This window comes from Mustela erminea, chromosome 6 (genome assembly GCF_009829155.1).
Source record: "Mustela erminea isolate mMusErm1 chromosome 6, mMusErm1.Pri, whole genome shotgun sequence".
NCBI classification, from domain to species: domain Eukaryota; kingdom Metazoa; phylum Chordata; class Mammalia; order Carnivora; family Mustelidae; genus Mustela; species Mustela erminea.
This window is the reverse complement of record NC_045619.1, coordinates 26,251,474-26,270,796: the sequence shown is the minus strand read 5'-3', so window position 1 is coordinate 26,270,796 and position 19,323 is coordinate 26,251,474. Positions and strand designations below refer to the sequence as shown.

General features: G+C 45.3%; 1 long non-coding RNA gene across 3 annotated transcripts; it reads left to right on the top strand.

The window, feature by feature from the left end:
• The first annotated feature begins 1,108 nt into the window (after positions 1-1,108).
• On the top strand, positions 1,109-13,564 carry LOC116593007. Of its 3 annotated transcripts, XR_004286688.1 has the most exons (8): positions 1,109-1,820; positions 3,461-3,567; positions 6,410-6,477; positions 8,428-8,672; positions 9,714-10,068; positions 11,162-11,965; positions 12,317-12,398; positions 13,147-13,564. It is a non-coding gene; the product is annotated as an uncharacterized LOC116593007 (long non-coding RNA). The 3 variants fall into 3 exon arrangements; XR_004286689.1 differs by lacking the exon at positions 6,410-6,477; XR_004286690.1 differs by lacking the exons at positions 6,410-6,477; positions 8,428-8,672.
• The last annotated feature ends 5,759 nt before the right edge of the window (positions 13,565-19,323 follow it).

The following is a 19,323-nucleotide window of genomic DNA, read 5'->3' as shown; positions in this document are numbered from 1 at the left end:
CCCGAGTTGCCTGGGCGTCCTCTGCTCGGCCACAGTCTTGGCCTCCCCCCTGGGACTGCCACAGGAGTTAAAGCCGCGTCCCCCGTGCCCTTTGGCGGTGGCCAAGAGTCCCCGGCCGCCGGAGCTGATGGGGTTTCTAATTTCTAGTCGCAGGGAGTCTGGCTGCACTTCGCAGCAGGCCGGCTGGCAGCAGCCCGTGGTACTCGGCGGCCTGGGCCTGGGGCTCCGGGCTCCTGGGAACGGGCCGGGCGGGGCGGAGGGGGCGCGGAGCACGCGCTCTCCCCTTCCGACCCAGCCGGCAGCGGCAGCCCCTGCCAGAAGATGGCCTATTGAACATTTCCAGGAATAGCACTGCCAAGCCTGTCAACTGCTTTCTTGGAAATTCACTCAATCAGGATGGCGGGCCTCCAGCCGGGAGAGCACAAAGCCCGGCCTGGAGCTCGGAGCTCCGAACCGGCAACGCCCGGCTGCAGGCCGCCCGCCCCGGCCCCCTGGGGAAGGGGAGCTGTGCTCGCTGGCCTCTGCAACCCCGCAGCTTCTGGAGTCGTCTGCAGCCTTTCTCCTTCTCAGTGGCGAGGGGAGAGGTCACACGTCTCTTCCAGCCTTCTGCGACTCCGTGACCTTCACATGCCCGCTGTGTTTGTTCAGACCCCAGCCGGCGGGAGGGCCACAGGGCTGGGAGGGGGGTATGAATGGTCAGAGGGGACCGACCTCAGCCTCTGGGGGAGCTGCGGCCCTCGCCCCTCCTGTCAGCCTCGCTCCCAAACGGAGCCAAAGGGTCCTCAGAAAGGGAGAGGATTTTCTGCCCACCCCTCCCAGCACTGCCCCCCAGTCACTCTGAAGATGCGGCAGGTAAGAGGCAAAGATGGGATGTGGAAAGAAAAACCCTGTGGTTCACCTGCTCCCTCTCCCCCACTGCAGAAGTAACCTTTTCCCTTAACAGAGGCCTGACATTCCTACTGAAGTTTGACAATCCACCTCCAACCCGAGCTCTCTGACCTACAGCCTTTTCCAACTTTTGGGGTGTCCCAGCGGCTGGCAGGGCTGGGGGATGCCCCAAGAAAGTCAGCTGCCCTGAGAAGAACAGCTTGAAAATGTAAGCAGCATATAAAAGCAAGAGATGAAATCCTCTTTCTTGTTTGGGGTGTTCAGACAATATTTGTTACTCGCCTTTTTTCAATTATGAGTTACAAAGCTTATCATGGAGCAGGTATGGAACATCTTTTTATTTCCAAGAACCACTGGCTCACAGGACCAATGCTATTTTAGGAACACACTGGGCTTCAGTTAGTTGGGGGTAGGGTGCCAGATAGGATATCAGATGTCCAGATAAATTTAACTTTCAGGAAGATAACAAATTTTGTGTGTGTGTGTGTGTGTGTGTGTAAATATGCTCCAAATATTATTAGCTGTTTATCTGCAGTTCAAATTGACCTGGGCGTCATGTGTTTTTATTTATTCAACGTGACATTTTACTTGGGGGTACACTGACATAGTTGTTAAGTTAATATCAGGGAACATTCAACACAAGGGAAAAACCATGCCAGTTGCCGGGGGAGGTGGTGGGAAGGGAAGGAGGAGGGTAGGAAAGAAGAAGGAAGGAGAAAGATTGGGAAAAAGGGAAATACACATTGTGAAGGAGGAAAAGGTGGAAGTGAAAGAGAAACAGGAAGTGCTGAAGAGACAGGACAACACGAACATTTCTGAAGGGCCTAAAATGCTTGATGAATTAGGATTGTTCCATAGTGTCATTTCCCTGGGAAATACTGCTTTTTTGGCTGCCTGTTGCGCCTGGATCTTCTGCTGCTTTGCTCGATCAGGTAAAACCAACAGTGGCCACTCAGGAGAAACAGGTCTCTAAGCTGGGGTGGCGGCAGCTGGGCCAATATTACTGTGGGGTCAGGTAGACACAAACCTGAGGCTGCATCCTACCCCCAGACCCATACCCCCAACACCAACCCCCACACCTACCTTGTTGTCCTTAGTGGAGTGGGGATTTTGAAATAGGTCTTTCCATAAACTCCAGTGGGGAGCAGAAGACAAAGACCTAATGTTCCACCTTATCATGACCCTATTCCAGACACATGCTCAGGCTGTGTCCATGCGGAACTTTATCATTACAACAACAGCGAACATTTACTGAGTGTCTACTCTGGGCCAGGTGGGTGGGAGTTGGGGGTACTTTATATACATTATCCCAACTGGCTCACCCTGATGTAGATTTTAAGTATATGTATATTTTTAATCTTTTCCTACTGTGAGGGAAATCATGACTGCCGAAAGTTAAGCTGTTGTCTCAAAGTCGGTTGGTGGGTGTTGGGGCTGAGATTTGCCTCAAGTCTGCCTGACTCCCAGCTCACAATTCATCCCTGCCCCTATGATCAGACTGAGGGTTCAAATCCCAGCTCCATTATTCCCTAGCTGTGTGGACTTGGGCAAGTAACTTAATCTCTCTGTGCATGTTTCATTGTCTATAAAACGGGGATAAAATGGTACCTATCTCAGTGAGCTGCTCTGAAGATTTAAGGAGTTAGTACATGTCAGGCCCTTAGAACCCGGGACTTGACTCCCCTGACAGCATCCAACCCTTCAACAATTCTGTGAAGTAGCTAATGCTATTATCCTTTTTTACCTATGAGGAAGCCGAGGCCCAGAGGGGCTAATTAACCTGTTCAAGGTAAGTGGGAGAGCTGAGTTTCCAAACGCAGACAAATTCATAGCCCACACTTGTAGATTCTGCCTCCTATCTGTTTACTTTTATGCATTCATCTCGTGGTTTCTGGGTTTTACCATCGGGACTTTATGCTGGTAGCATTTTTGCATACTTAATAGCTGTGAACAAGGTACGGGATCTTCCTTACAACTACCAAATACTCTTCCTTCATAATAGAATTACTCAGAAGATTCATTTTTTCTGAGTTTCCTCCCGATCACTGCTTCTTGGTAATGACTTTAGTAGTAAGGCTAGGCAGGCTAGGCCAGGCTGAGGTGCAGTAACAACTAAGCCGAGAAATCTCAATGATTTATCCCAGCAAAGGTGTATTTCTCCCTTATGGAAAGTCTAAGGATACTTTGTGTGGCTGAGGTAGACAGTGGTGGAAGACAAGATCTACAGAACCTTGAGGGCCTTGTGACCTGTGTAAGGACTTTGCTTTTAACTCCTGCTTTCAAAGCTCCATTGCCTCCTTATGGCCTTCAGGACTTGGTCCTTCCTCCTCGCACACTCCCAGCCCACACACACCTCTCAGTCCCCGACAGCGGTGATTCTCAAACTTGGGGGTACATCAGAATCCCCTGGGGGCTTAACCTCTGTGGTCCCCCCACAGAGTCTTTTGCCGGGGCTTAAGAGGCTACAAATCTAACAGGATCCCAGGTGACGGTGATGCTGCTGGTACTGGGGCCACACTCCAGTCTGGTGCCACAAGCTCCCTCTCATTTTTGGGCCTTTCTGCTTCCCCAGGAAAGTGTGCCTGGATGCCTGGAGAGTGCTGACCGCATCTTTGTGAGGCCCAGCGCAGAATGAAAATACAGGCCCCTTGTTTCAAAAGTAGGAAAGAAAGGACAAAGGTAAAATATAAAGCTGTTCTTTTAAAAATATTTTATTTTTCATAAAATGTAATAAAAACATGAGTAACAATATGAGTAACAATATGGCCAAAACATATTTTGATGTCATAATTTTTTATAATATAATAAATAATATGGATTGATATGATATCAAGATTTTTCTGGTTTGTTTTCCTACATATTCATTCATTAGGTTGTAAACATTTTTACTTTCAGCAGTTTCATTTTCAGTTCATGCAATGAAAAGTGATGTTAGTGGCCGTTGGTAAATGCAAGGTCACAAAAACGTTTTGATAAATTTAATTTCAACAGTTGAAATCAGATCTACAGAGGCGACTATGGCTGGGGCAGCATATTTTATAGGCTGTGACAACACTGGGATACATTTTTCATAAATTATTTTGAAATATGAGTTTTAGTACATCTGGAGGTAATGATGCTGTGGAACCATTTTTCTAAAAAGAGTTAACTCTTCATACAAATCACTTTTATGTTCTGAATTTAATATGTGAATTTATATTATTTATAAATAATAAATTATTTATAATATTATAAATATAATAAGTAATACTAGTCAAGTAGTATTATATTATTGAACTCGTGTTAATTATATGATTTTTACATACAAATTTAATATTTTAATATTGCCATTTCCTCTGACGATTCCTGCAGCTTGTGGAGGACATACAAGAAACCAAAAGCAGCTTCATGATTTTTATATAATTCAAAATGTCCCCTTATGCATTCTATCACTGGATTTCAAATCCAAGGAAAATTAAGACTATCTTCCTTGTTATTGTTGGTTTATCTGAGACTTTCTATGAAGATAGTACTTTATTATTCTGTTGACTAGGACCATCTTTATTTTTAAAATTTTTATTTTTTAAAGATCCTATTTATTTATTTGACCAACAGAGATCACAAGTAGTCAGAGAGGCAGGCAGAGAGAGAGGAGGAAGCAGGCTCCCCGCAGAGCAGAGAGCCCCACGGGGGGGGGGGGGGGGGGGGGAGCTCAATCCCAGGACCCTGAGATCATGACCTGAGCCAAAGGCAGAGGATTAACTCACTGAGCCACCCAGGCGCCCCGACTAGGACCAGCTCTAAAATTAATTTCCATATCCCGGCCCATGGATATTTGGTCTGCAATGCTGCAACTGTTTTCAAAGCTAGAAATTCTAAATTCTTTGAACAATGTTAATAACTCCTGGATATCCATTATTACAACGTCATTGCAAACACTTATTCTGTAATACTTTGCTGACAGATTTGCCTACCTGCGTGCCAGAAGACCCTTAAAGTTTGCAGGTGTTCCAGGGACCAGCTCTGGGGACGGACACGCAAGCCGCAAGCTGGTTTTCCGGGATGCATCCCAGGGCGGCCCCTCCCCCACGGCTGCCACCGCTGCCGCCACCTGTGGCATCGGGTACTGCAGCTATTGTTCGGTTGCTGTCAATCCCCAGGGCTCCTGCCAGCCACAGGGGTGCCCACTGTCACCTGACTACGGGGCCAGCCGCTGGCGCTGCCCACTGGCCTGCGTGCAGGCTGGAGTCGGCCCATGGGTCCACTGACGCCTGGCATAGTGCCTCTCCATACTTGCTTACTCTCCCGTGTTCCTTCTGACTTCACGAATTAAAAAATAAAATGATAAAGAATATCCAGACTATGACAAGAGAGCATTAAACCCACCTAGTGTCCCTTCTGAGTGGGCCCCCTGAGACTGTCCAGGGTGCATGCCTCTGGAGCCTGTCCTGTTCCTGGATGGAGTGACTTCTGCCGGGTTTGCCCACGGAGCCTATTGTAGTATGTAATTCTCTGACAGTGTGGCATCATACATTATTTGGTGTCGGTTTTCCCGTCTAGGCAGGGTCAGCAAACCAAATCCAGCCTGCTGCCTGATTTTGTGATCTGGATTTATTGCAACCGAAAGCAGCCACTTGTTTCTCTCCTGCCTATGGCTGCTTTTCTTTTTCTTTTTCTTTTGCCTTTCTTTTTTTTTTTTTTTTTTTGAGTTAGGTTTTTCTTTCTTTCTTTCTTTCTTTTTTTTTTTTCATTATGTTCAGTTAGCCAGCATATGGTACATCGTAAGTTTTTGTGGAAGTGTTCAACGATTCATTAGCTGCTTATAACACCCAGTGCTCATCACCACACGTGCCCTCCTTAGTGTCCAGCTCTCGGTTAACCCCATCCCCCCACCCCCCTCCCTGCTGTAGGCTTCAGTTTGGTTCTGGGAGTCCAGAGTCTCTCATGGTTCCTCTCCCTCTCTGATTTCTTCCCATTCAGCCCTCCTTTGCCCTGATTTTCTATTACAATGCCTGAGTTGAGTCATGCGACAAGGAATGTTTGGCCCACAAAGCCTAAAACATTTGCTCTCAGGTCCTCTAGGGGATGTTGCTGATGCTTGCACTATACTGTAAAATTTCTGAAGGCAGGCATCATGTCTGTCTAGAACAGTGCCTGGCTTATAGAAGAAGCTCAGCCAGTATTTGTTGAAAACAAACAAACAAGCAAACACAATGAATACATGAAGAGCATATTATTTTTAAATGAATTTAGTTTATCTTTTTAAAAAACCATGTAAATTTTATTTGACTTCATTTTTTGGCTGTTTTTATATAAAAATTATGGTTAAAATTACCTACCCTACTGCGAAACGGACTCTCCAAGGACATTGTAAGGTGTTTGTCTTGTAGCTTGGCATACCCCCTGAGGCCCCACGACACACCTCAGTCTGAAGGAGCACACGCACTGAATATCATTCATCACTTAACAAATATTTATCGAGCAAAGCACAAGGTTAGGCAATATGACAAGAGAACACTAACTCACACTTGTGTCTTCCCAGTAGACCTAGAGAGCCTACAGACCAAAGAAGAAAAGACCAGCGAACCTGTTCTACACAAAGGCAAATAGGTAACGATTCGATAAAAAAGTGTTAAGTACAGAAGGAAATTTCTGGATTGAATGCTTTGGGTTTTCAGAGTCAGGACACATTCCTTTCTGCTGTGAAATCAGGAGAGGCCCCCTGCCAGTCATTCTGTTTGGTCTCAGATCCAATCCCCGTCCTGCGCTTTGCTCAGCCCTGCAAGAAGCTGACTCCTGCAAACTACATTTCTCTGACTGCCCGGCCAACTGGCTGCAGCTGGAGTCAGTAAGTGGGAGGCCATAGGGAAAGATGGGAGGGCTGGAAGCGAGGAGAAGCCAGGATATTTCTCTCCTCTCTCTCAGCCTCTTCTCTACCTGTCCAATGGAAATAAACAATAGTATGTTTTCACAGGTTTGTTTGTTTTTTAACGAGAATTAAATGAGTTAAGGCATGCAAAATGTTTAGCCCAGTAGCTATAAATGTTTTATACCCAGTAAGTATGTAGTATAACAAGCCTTCAAAGAATAGAGCTACTATTGCTTTTAGCCTTGCTAAGGGACATGAGATAGAGTGCGGTGATCTATTAGTAATGTCTGCTAAGAGTGCCATGGGGAGAGGAATCCTTTGTGGGAGGATTATTTACCAACCCTGAGATTTTGGAGCTGTATCATGGAGATAGATTTGTTGGGTCTGGAAATGGACTGACAGATTCCACATACTGGAGACAGACTGAGGTAATGGGAGAAACCTAACAATTGGAATATTGATATCAAAAGTCGGCAACCCATGAGAAAGAATAGGTCTGGGAGGCAAGATTATGGATTCATTTTTAGACAAAAGTGTTAGGCTTTTTCCACTTACAAACAAACAAACAAAAAATCCCAGAAGAACCACAAGCCGATGATACACTTGAGGATACCTCAGCAGTTGTGGTTTTTTGAAAGAGATACACTTACATGCAGTGAGTTCGCAAAGAAACCCATCTCAGAAGTGACATATTAAGGTCTCATGGAAAATTGGAAAACCATTCAGGAAACCATAGCAACTCCAGTTACTGGAGTGTGGTCTCCTCTAAAGAGGAAAAACCATTGTTCTGTACTTAGCAGTTCTTCCCTGCTTAGGACACCCTCTGTCTCTGCTTCCCTCTCTTCCCTATTTTCTTCTTCTTACCTGTCTTTCTCTTTATTTTTCTGGGCGTTGCTTTCGTGCTTTCCAGCGGGGCCACGTGCTTAGCCCAGGCTGCCACACAGTCTCCTCTTTAAGTCTAGCCCACATCGGATGTCGTTAAGCAAACAGTTGTGGCTGGCACGGTGGTCCCCCAGTGCAGATTGTGGAGACCCACGTGACTCAGACAGTGCTGTGTAACTGGTTTCACGGCCAGTTTGGTGTTGACATGGTGAGTGAGTTGGAGATGTCACTGAGATCTAGGTCAAGCTACAAAGTAAGATTGGGTCTTGGTGGAGAGCATTGAGGATATATTTAATTACGCCTGCTATTCTACATCTCATATGAATTTGATCATTCCAGGTCAAAATCTGTCCAAGGTTTAGGGCAAAGACACCAGAAGTTATTTATGAAAAAGGCAGTTGTTTTAATGGAACCAGGAAGTTAGACAGTGTGTGGCTGGAGGGATTTTCTTGCTGTCCTTTATAGGGACTTAACTGATTTCTTTTTTTTTAAATTTTTTATTTATTATTAACATATAATGTATTATTAGCCCCAGGGATATAGGTCTGTGAATTGCCAGGTTTACACACTTCACAGCACTCACCATAGCACATTCCCTTCCCAGTGTCCATAACCCAACCACCCTCTCCCTACCACCGCCCCACCCCCACCCCTGCCAGCAACCAGGACTTGACTGATTTCTTAGAAGAACAACTTAGAAATCACACTCTCCCTTGGAAGGGAGAGTGTGATGAAGTTAGGGTTTTCTTACTGCCTTCAGAGCTTGAGAAAACAAACAAAACAACCCAGCCCTCTGTGATTCTTCTCAGAACTCTTCAAATCCAAGATATCCATCTTCACATTGGAACATGACGGACCCAGAGCTTGCAACACACATATTCCAAGGATAAGCTGGTACAAACTCTTTTACATGTGTTGCTTTAAAAAGAAAGAGAAGGAGAAAAAAGAGGAGATGGAGAAAGAGAAGAGCAAAAAGTTAAAAGAAAAAAGCTTCATGTTTCAAAAATCTATTACTGATGAAGACCAAGGGAGCTGCTTGCTCTTAAAATCCCAGGTGCAGGTGAGGACAAACAGGACAACTCTTTATGGACCAACACCAGAGAGGAGGTATGTATGATTTTGTTTTCATCCTCAAGGGAGAAGCACCCCAACATGCAAAGTCTTTTCTTAAAACAAAAATAATAAATGTCACAGACACAATTGAAGAAGTGGAGAATTTTATTTCATTTTATTTTTAAAGATTTATTTATTTATTTATTTGACAGACAGAGATCACAAGCAGGCAGAGAGGCAGGCAGAGAGAGGGGGGGAAGAAGGCTCCCTGCTGAGCAGAGACCCCCCCCCCCCGCCCCTACGTGGGGCTCGATCCTAGGACCCTGGGATCACAACCTGAGCCAAAGGCAGAGGCCTTAACACACTGAGCCACCCAGGCGCCCCAAGAAGTGGAGAATTTGAAATGAAAGAAAAACAGCCTGCATCCAATCCTCTCACCATACCCCATTATTATATAAGTGGTTTTTTATCATCACTATTCACAGGCATAAGTAATTTTTTTTTAAAGATTTTATTTATTTATTTGAGAGAGAGACAGTAAGAGAGAACATGAGAGGCAAGAAGGTCAGAGGGAGAAGCAGACTCCCCATGGAGCTGGGAGCCCGATGTGGGACTCGATCCTGGGACTCCAGGACCGTGACCTGAGCCGAAGGCAGTTGCTCAACCAGCTGAGCCACCCAGGCGCCCAGGCATAAGTAATTTTTATGCCATTGTCTTCTGAGGCTCTTGGGCGCACCTCGCGGAACTTCTGGGCCTGAATGCTATCTTAGCACACACAGTCTACATGACTTGACAAGCTACTTATAAACTCTGTGGGCCTCGGTTTCCTCATCTGAGCAGTAAGGATGAGAATATTAGCTACTTGAGGGTTAAATGGGATACCTACAGAAAGGCTGGTTCAAGGGCTGGCACCCAGTCACTTGTAACCGCTACGACAATTCATCATGAACTGAGTCAGTTTTGTCATCCCGGGTCAGCTGGGGCAGGGTCGTTTGGCAGATGAAGTCTGCATTTGTCTCCCTGTTTTTTCTCTCTCCCACAGTGAGGTGATTCTGAGTCCTCTTCCACTAGCTGCCTCAGCACCCACTCAACCCAAGATGGAAGCATAACACACGTTGTTAAGTGAGCACCCAGTAGGTGCTAGAAGGACGCACACGAAGATGTGGGAAAACACAGCAAGGATGCCAGCTGGTCCCACAGAGGAGTTGTTGTGCTCCAGTGCACGCCACATGCTTCATGGGCATAAGCCAAACCAGCACCCAGAAGGGGGGCCATGAGGAGAAATGTGTTTCTCAGGAAGGTTATGGGCTGAAGTGTGTCCCCAGAATCATATGTTGAAGCCCTAAACCCCAGTCCCTCAGAATGTGACCGTATTATTAGATTGGACCTTCAGAGAGGTGAGTAAGTTAAAATTAGGGTGGGCTCTCATCCAATTTGAGAGGTGAACCAGAGAGAGGAAATTTGAATCAGGGATGGATGCACCCCATGGAAGGTCGTGTGAGGACACAGCCAGAAGGTGGCTACCTCCAAGCGAAGGAGAGAGGCCTCAGAGGAAACCAAGATGACACCTTGATCTTGGACTTCCAGCCTCCAGAACTGCGAGGAAATCAGTATCTGTTGTTTTGGCCATCGGGTCTGTGGTATTTTGCTGTGGCAGCCCCAGAAGACATATATAGTTACATAACTTTTAAGACCTCCGGGGGGGTGCTCAGCCTTGAGAAGGAAGGAAATTCTGACCCATGCTACAACACAGATGAACCCTGAGGACATGACACTAAGGGAACTAAGCCATCATAAAAGGACAAATACTCTGTGATTCCATTCAGATGTGGTATCTTGAGTAATCAAATTCACAGAGACAGAAGAAAAATGGTAGCTGCCAGGGGCCTGAGCAGGGAATAAAGGGGAGTTATTATTTAATGGGTACGGAGTTTCAGTTTCACAAGATGAAAAGAGTGCTGGCGATTGAGAGTGGTGATGGCTGCCAGCAGTGTGACTGCACTTAATGCCAATTGAAAAAATGGTTAAAATGGTGAATTTTATGACATGTGTATTTTACACAATAAAAACTTAATTAAAAAAAAAAAAAAAAAGCTTAGGGGGCTCCCAGGCTCCCACTCTTCCTAAAGTTCAGTCTCACTGAAATCTTGGCTAATTGCTGTTGGAGAGACTAAGGGAGGGAGCTGGAGGAGGCGGAGGGAGCGGGGCAGACAGGACTCAGGGCTAGCAAGGCCAGCTTCCTTTTGCTGCCCCATCAGAAATGTGCCTGCGGACTCTGATGAAAGCTGTCCTGGCCTCGCCAGCGTTTGAAAGCCAGAGCTGCAATGCAGGCCCAGCATCCTTGCCCTTGTCAGTAATGATAATGGAGGAGAACATGATTTCCAAATGGGAGGCTGAAGTCCCTGAGGTTTTTGTTTCTGTTTTTTGTGTTTTTTTTTTTGTTTTTTTTTTTTTTTTTCCTTTTAATGCCTTTTTCCTCTTGTTTCTCAGCAACTCCTGGGCCTGCTCTTTATCCCACACAGAAAGAACACACATTCTCAGCAACGGTCAAAGCACCTTTCACTTTCTCCCACAGCAGCAACCCATCTGAACACATCTGAACAGCCTTTCCCTAAGGGATGGGTTCCCATGCCAAGCCCAAGACCTAAGGAGTTTGGGCCCTTGGTAGCTGCCCACTGTTTTGTTTGCGCTAAGCGATATGGTCCTCCCTGGGGGACCCCAAAGCACCACACCCATGGAGTCTGAGAAAGGCATGTGGTCCAAGCTCTGTCTCTATCTTTGTCTGTCCTCTGCCTCGAGCCCCCGGTGTGAACCCTCCAGGTGTACCATGTATTCGCTTCAGGACCTGTGAGTCAGAAACCTGTTTTGGTTTCTCTCGCAGCTTACCTTCTCCACCCTGGGGTCCACTGAACAAAGTCAGAGCATACAGACGGCCCCAATCTGAGGGACATCCTCCTACATAACTAGCCTTGAACTGTTCAAAAGATGTCAGGGGTCATGGAAGATAGCTAAGAAGCTATCCCAGACTGAAGGAGACAAGATACAACCCATGGTAACCTGGTTCTGGACTGGATTGTCTTGCCATAAAGGACATGATTGGGACAATTGGCACAACTCAGCTGAGGTTGAGGACTAGACTGCGGCGGTACAGCAGTGTTTATTTCCTGACTTGGATGGAAGCTGACCCACGATTACACAGAACAATGTTCTTGATTGAAGGAATCCCATACGGAAGTATTCAGGGACGACGTGCCATCAGACTGGTGATTTTCTACCACATCTTTAGGAAAAAAGGTAATTCTTTGTACACTTCTCCAGCTCTTCTACATGTGTAAGTTTGTCTCAAAAGAAAAAAAAAGGAAACGGTGTCGTGTTTGGTTGGGATGGAGGCCATGGTCGCTGAGCCTGGTTTTCAGGTGTTTTTAAGCACGAGCCTGAGAACTTCGAGTTCAAAAAACCTTGAACTGGAATCACCTCTAAGAGAACTCCTAGAGGGACATTGGTGGAAATGGGATGGAGGGATATCAGAGGAACAAGTTTGTATATAATCTTGCTACTTGGGTAGAAGGACTCGAGGTGATTTCATGTGCAAACTTTTAGGTGTGTGTGTATGATCAAAACCCTTTTTTTTTTTTTTTTTTTTAGTGCAAATCACATGGTACAAATGGTTTATGACCTCACAAACTTAAGAATGTCCTTCTACAACATCATTTTTAAAGGTTAACTAGTAAGTATCCCCTTGAATGTGAATCTTAATTTAGTTTACAAATCCCTGCTGGGGTTGGATTTGACATTTCTTGCTCCTCCCTCCACGCCTTAGATTTTTGGCTCGTATTGTGCCTGAATGTGAAAGGGGAAAAAAAAAAAAAAAGGAATGACTTGCCAGTTTATTTCTGGGAGGACTTGTGTTAGTTCCCGTTTTCCCACGAATAGAATAGGGCAGTGAAGAGGCAGTTTCCAAGAGTGTTTAAGATCACAGTTCTAAACAGATGGGCTGGGCTCAAATGTTGATCTTCCTCTTACCAGCTCTGTGAGGTTAGGCACATTAACCCATGTCTCTGTGCCTCAGTTTCCTCATCTGTAAGATGGGGGGCGGAAATGAAGAGTATCCATTTCACAGGGTTATTGAAGGCATAATAAGCTGTAGGTAGCTGGCATACAGTAAGTGCCCATTGGTGTTGACCATTGTTAATACTACGAATAAACGTAAGCGGCAACTTTTGAGGTTTGCAGAAAGCTAGAAAGACATCAAATTGGGCAGTCTCCTCCCCAGGAAGGGAAGTAGTCCTGTGTTGGTGGCAAGCCGTAATTATGATGGAAAAAACCTTTTCCAAGGTCTGGAGCTGACGTGTACTCCTTGTGACATTTTAATCTCTGAGTAATAGATTCCATTGCCTGCAGAGCTGTGATTTTTCAGTTTATTGCTTTTTCCTCTTCTCTTCTCAAACCTGGATTCCTCCTCCTCTCGGCTCCAGCCTGTCTCCACAACCGTGAACTCTTTCTGGACAGCCCCCGTTGGGGAGCCAGCTTCTGTACCAGGAGGCCTGAAGCCCCAGCGTTGTACGCTGCCCTCCTTGAGGAAAGAGGAGGGAACCAACCGGGTGCTCCATCCACTGTGTCACCTTTCATGCTGGCGACAAGGGGGCAAAGCAGATGCAGCACTGAGACAAGGACAGCCTCGGCTCTAGGGTTGCAGCGCGGACGGGGGAGGGTTTCCCGCATGGGCTGTGGAGTCCGTGAGCCCAGCTCAGGTTGCGTCACTCGCACGCTCACTGTGTGACACCTTGAGCAATTTATTTAACTTCTCTGAGGCTTAGTTTCCTTCTCTCCAAAAGGAAAGGGGTGACAAGAACGCTGGTGTGAAGTGTTGGGAAGACTGGATTAAATGACATATATCAAGATAGATAGATTCATTTATTGATTTATGTATATATATATATATGTATGTATGTATGTTGGGGGGTGGGAGTGAGAGAGTGCGCAGGAGCTGGGGGAGAGGCAGAGGGAGAAGCAGACTCCCCTCTGTGCAGGGAGCCCGATGCGGGGCTCCAGCCAGGGCCCTGGGATCATGACCTGAGTCAAAGGCAGACACTTAACTGACTGAGCCACCCAGGTGCCCTTAAATCACATACATAAAGTAAGTATATGCTATAGCATTCAGAGCACAGAGCTTGCTCACTAAATGAATTAGTGCTGTTGTTTTATTTAGAGTTGAAAAACCTGAAATTCAGGGTAGTTATAATTATTGTTGGATTTTGCAGGTGAGGAGCACCCCCCACCTTTGGCAACCCGTACACCTGTTAGTGCTTTTCCCACTGCACAAATTGGCTCGCCCTCTGGCAAAGACTACCATTCCCCTGCTGTTGTTAGTAATAGAAATTTTAGACGGGCATAAGGACTCCATTTCCCAGCATCCCTTGTGGCTAGGTGTGGCCACATGACTAGTTTGGCTCGTAGGATGTGCCTGCAAGTGCTATGAAGCTTCCTGGTTAGGTGAGTACAAGGAAGGCTTTTCCTCACCTCTTTCTTTCTTGAAATGACTGCATGGACTTTTACATAAGGAGGATACAAACTTCTGTGTTGTGTAAGCCATTCGTATTCTGGGTCTCTGTTACAGTAAGTTTACCAAACCTTCGCAGAGAGGGAGCAGCTGGGTTAATAGTAAGGGGGCCCCGGCTAGCAGTCCACAGACCGAGGTTTCCTGGCCCTGCCCCTCATTTGCCACACGACCAAAATATTCGCTCACTTCTTCATCTCACGACATTTAGCTGTCAACTGTAGGAGACATTAGCTATACAGAGATTAATGGACAGAGCCCAGAAACCATGGAATCTACCTGCAGTCTTGGCGCCGTTATGCGTGTTAATCCTTGAGGAGACTATATTCTTAGAGAGGATGCAGATTCAGTTCCAGATGTAGCCCAGGGCCCTTAGGTAATTTCTCCACGGGATCCAAACCTGCTATGAGTTCCAAAAGGGGCTCCAAATCTGTTCACATACTTATGAAAATGCTCAAAACTATCATAACTTAATAGTTGCAAGTCCTTGGCAAGACACTGAACCTCAGCTCCGATGGTTCAATGTCAAATGAACATAATGGTACACAGAAGATTACATGAGGAAACACATGTGGAGTACTTAGCACAATATCTGACACTTGGGAGACACTCAGTGAGAGATGATGACGGTGCAGGCTTGACTCCTGGCTGCTCTGTGAAGTGGGCTGTGGTAGGAGCTTGCCAAAAAAGGCCCTCTAAAGGGTGCTTATCACCGTTTCTCTGCTCTCCAGAGCTGCCATGAGGCTTAAATGAGGTAGTGTTGATTTTGGTTTTTTTCTTGTTTTAAAGACTTTACTTATTTCTTTGACACAGAGAAAGCACGAGAGATCACAAAGCAGGGGAAGTGGGCTCCCCACCAAGCAGGGAGTGGGATGTGGGGCCCAGTCCCAGGACCCCAGGATCATGACAAGAGCCAGAAGCGGAGGCTTAACTGACTGAGCCACCCAGGCTCCCCAGGGTTGTGTTTGTTAAACTACTTTTCCAAAAGGGTGATGTGGTCGGTGGGGTGAGGTCTTTGTCAACATTCAGACCTGCAGCATTTCACATGACCTGCCTCAGTCTCTCCGACTACTTCCCTTGTCCTTGCCAAGATCCCATCTGATGACGGCTTCCACATTGCACTCCTTTGGTGGTGTTGCTGAGAGTTCATGTTATTGACTGATGATCACGTAGTCCTGTGTCCCTTGGGATCTATCTACATACACAATTAATCAGATAGATTTCAGGGAAAAAAAAGTTTCAATCTATTCATTACAGTATGTGGCCTCTGTACATTTGAATATTCCTAACATGAGATGGATTTTTGAGTTCTAAAATGCTGACTCTCAATGCAAGCTACCTTGGACCATAAATCTGTATCTTTATCTATCTATCTATCTGGATTCTACAAAGTGATGATCCTTATCCTGACTTTATAGATGAAGATACTGTGATCCGGAAAGATCATGTAACTTTTCCCAGAGGCGAGGTCTACCTGGAGCCGGGTCTACCATGATGCTAATGAAGTCTAAGCTCGGGCCTCTCACTTACATGAGGTTCTTTACAAGACCTGGTATTGATTTTGATCCATGCCTTTGTATTCTTTTTCTTCAGGAGCTGCCCAAGTTATACAAGCTTTAGGCCCTACAAAATCTAGACCTGTCCCTATAGGGTCACACAGATGCTAAGTACCAGAGCCAGAATTTAAACAGAAATCATTTGGAATTTTAACTGAGTTTAAATTCACCATAACACTACATTGTAATTTATTAAACTAGTGCTATGACATGTAAGTTTGTGCCAATAGACCAATAATGGTCTATAAGATTGGGATTGGGATCTACCAGTGGTATGCCCATGTGATAGACTGGATACATTTTATAAGACCAATTCATTGATATCAGTACTTCCTAGTACTGTCTGAGGCACTATGCTATGATAAGGACCGTAATATCTTGGTTTTATCTGACATGCAGTGATTGCATCCATTTTTCTTATGGGACAGAATCATCCCTTCCATTTTACAACTGCTAATTGAAGGCATTTACAGTTGCCAAGAAGCACACATCTTCACGAGAGAACTGAAGTAGAGAATGAGGGAGGTGACTGTGGGCACATACGAGACACCCCTGGGGCTTCCCAAATATGACTCTGTGACATGATGAAGGTACAGAGCAGCTCGCCTTCAAAATGTGAGTGATTCCCCACCTGCCTCCACTCTGTCTGCAGCCAGAGAACTCCTAACTGATCTCATTCCTTCCCCTAGACCTTCCACCCTCAGATTCCTTCGTTCCACTCCCCTGGACCCCCATCTTTCAGACCAAGGATCAGGCATAACAGAGGGATGTGGAAAACGGGAGATGGTCCCTCTCATCCAAAGGTACAGGAACGTGAAGATGGAAAAGGATGTGCCTGGCTGCTTTTTCCCTCCTGCGATAACCCAGGTCATTTTTGATGCTAATGTTGCAACACGAATCTCCTTTTTGGGATGGTTAGCCTGAGAACTGTGGGATTCTTCCTCCCTCTCTCATCTGCTTCCACAGAGTCTATCCTGCCTAATAATCTCCATGCATGGCTTAAATCATCTCCAGAGTTTCACTCACTAAAGAAAAACAAACACACCTTGAAGTTTCTGATTTCCCCTAATTCAACGCCAGGAACAGTGCCATCGCCACACCTTCGGTATCAGGGTCTGTCCTTGTATTATCAGTAAAACGCCATGCAAGAACAGTGAAAACTCTGCCTCACATTCAAAACAGATCGTGTGGTTGGTTTTTTTTTTTTTTTTTTTCAGTGTTCCAAGATGTAATGTGCATCACACCCAATGCTCCATGCAATCCGTGCCCTCTTTAATACCCACCACCAGGCTCACCCAACCACCCCATCCCACTCCCGTCCAAAACCCTCAGTTTGTTTCTCAGAGCCCACAGTCTCTCATGGTTCATCTCCCCCTCTGATTTCCACCAATTCACTTTTCCTTTGTGGTCTTAAAGACAGGGAGATGTTGTCCTTATCTCTTGAGAGTAGAGATAAGACTAGTTCTGATTTTTCCAGGAAAGCAGGGTGAAGTTTGGTAAAGAGATGGACAGAGAATGAGTCAAAGTATCCAAGTCCTGTGCCAGTGACTCTGAGCTTGGCAAGGGTATATCAAGAAAAGGCAGACAGGTTTGGGATGGTTAGTAGGTGGGGAATTCCGTGAGGGCATCAGAGGAAGCAACAGCCCCTCCCCACCCAGTCCAATGTCCCCTGGTGACCCACCTATGAAGGCAGTGTTGCTCCCTCCCTCAGAATCTGACACAGAGCTGTTCTAGAATGTACCATTTTCCAAAACAGCTTCCAAGGGCTGATTTCTGACTATTTTGAGAAGAAGGCTTTGACATTCCAGACCATCTTCATTATAGACAGACCAGCAATCTTTGTTCCCCGCCTTTTGAAGATTAAAAATTTTATCAATTAATATAGACACACAGGGAAAAATTGAGATGAGTTTATAATAAAAAGAAATAGTCTCTTATCCTACGTCTCCCTACCTGGGCCTTTTGTTCAGAGACCATTTCTCTCTCTTTTTTTTTTTTTAATTTTAAAGTTTTACTTATTTATTTCATTAGTTTTATTATGGTGGTTCTTGCTAATGTGCTATGTTGCCCTTTCATGACTTATCAGCTTTACACTTTTGACTTTGAGTTCTTGCCAACAGGTGAAGAGTTTTGCTCCCTGGATCCCTCCTCTAACCCCCCCCCCCCACCCTTAACACACTCACGTCACTGTTCTCAGTTCCAGCTTTTGTAATTTAAAACACTGTAATTGAATTTCCAGTTATCTCATTATACCTTACCAGTTGAAACCAGTTCTTGCTAAGTTATGCAAAAATTGGGTTGGGGGTTAGTGAAGAGGACAGGTACCCATAGGTCAAAGAAGCTGAAGAGTAGGGCTTCAGAAAAGCCATGAATAGGGAGGGGTGTTTTAGGAACCTAAGGTTGTTCTGAGAATTATTGCAGTGTCTCTTTAAGGCACTGCCCCATATGAATTAATGAAGATTCTTAATTTACCAGGAAGAGTAAGTCTGAATGGCTTATAATGGACCATATGCTCACCCATTGGCTAGAAAGTGTAGGACGTGTACTGATACTCTCACTAAGACTTTATGCATGAGGGAGGAAAAATGACCCAAAGGAAAACGGAGGTGCTCTTACTAGAAGATGGGGGTAAGGAGGCTGGGTGCTGTGCTCCTTGCTTTGTAACAGACTGTTTCGTACACAGTCATTCTTTCCTTCCCGTAACCTCCCTCCCTGCCTAACATCTCTCATCTGAATTTGTAGCTCTACACTAACAACAGTCATAATATTTATAGTCTTTGCTGTGCAGGCTTTGTCTTTTGCTGGTTTTAAAAATGAAAATCATTAAGCAGTCTTTTTTATTTTTCTGGAGGAAGAGTAATGCATTACGATAACATTCATCTCAGTCTTTTAATTTTTCCTGGAATTTCTAATTGCCTTAATTTTTTGTATTTTCTGCCTTTATCATCTGCTTATGTCCCTAAAATGTCTCCAGCAAAGGACCTACTTTATAGACACAGCATTTCCTCAGAGACCTCCTCTTGGGACTCTTCCATTTGCCTCCTATAATTTGGACTGATTGCCTTCTGGGACTGATAATTAGCTGGTGTTTTCCTTCTCTTCTGTTCTCCTCTAAATCGGACTCACCATTCCCTGGATCTCATGACTTCCTTTTTCTTGATTTACTTCCCCGTTTTACTGGCGCACATCTTCTCTAGTAACTCCCATATGAACAATGGATAGGAGGTAAACTTCCTAATCTTGCATACAACAAAATCTATCTTATTTAATGACATTTTATCTGGGATAGAATGCAAACCGAAGACCATATCTTCTTCGCTTTAAAGGTTGTGTTCCATTTTCTCTCAGCATCTGCTATTGGCGTGCCAGTCTTTCTCTTTCTCGGTCCTTTGTAGATGACTTTTTTCTCTCTCTAAAGTTTTAAGGGTCTTTTCTTTATCTTTGTTGCTCCGAAACTTCTTGAAGATGTGTCTGGGAGGGAACCTTTAAAATTCACACCTTCCAGCATAGCTATTCTCATCCTTCCTCTTGGGAAACAC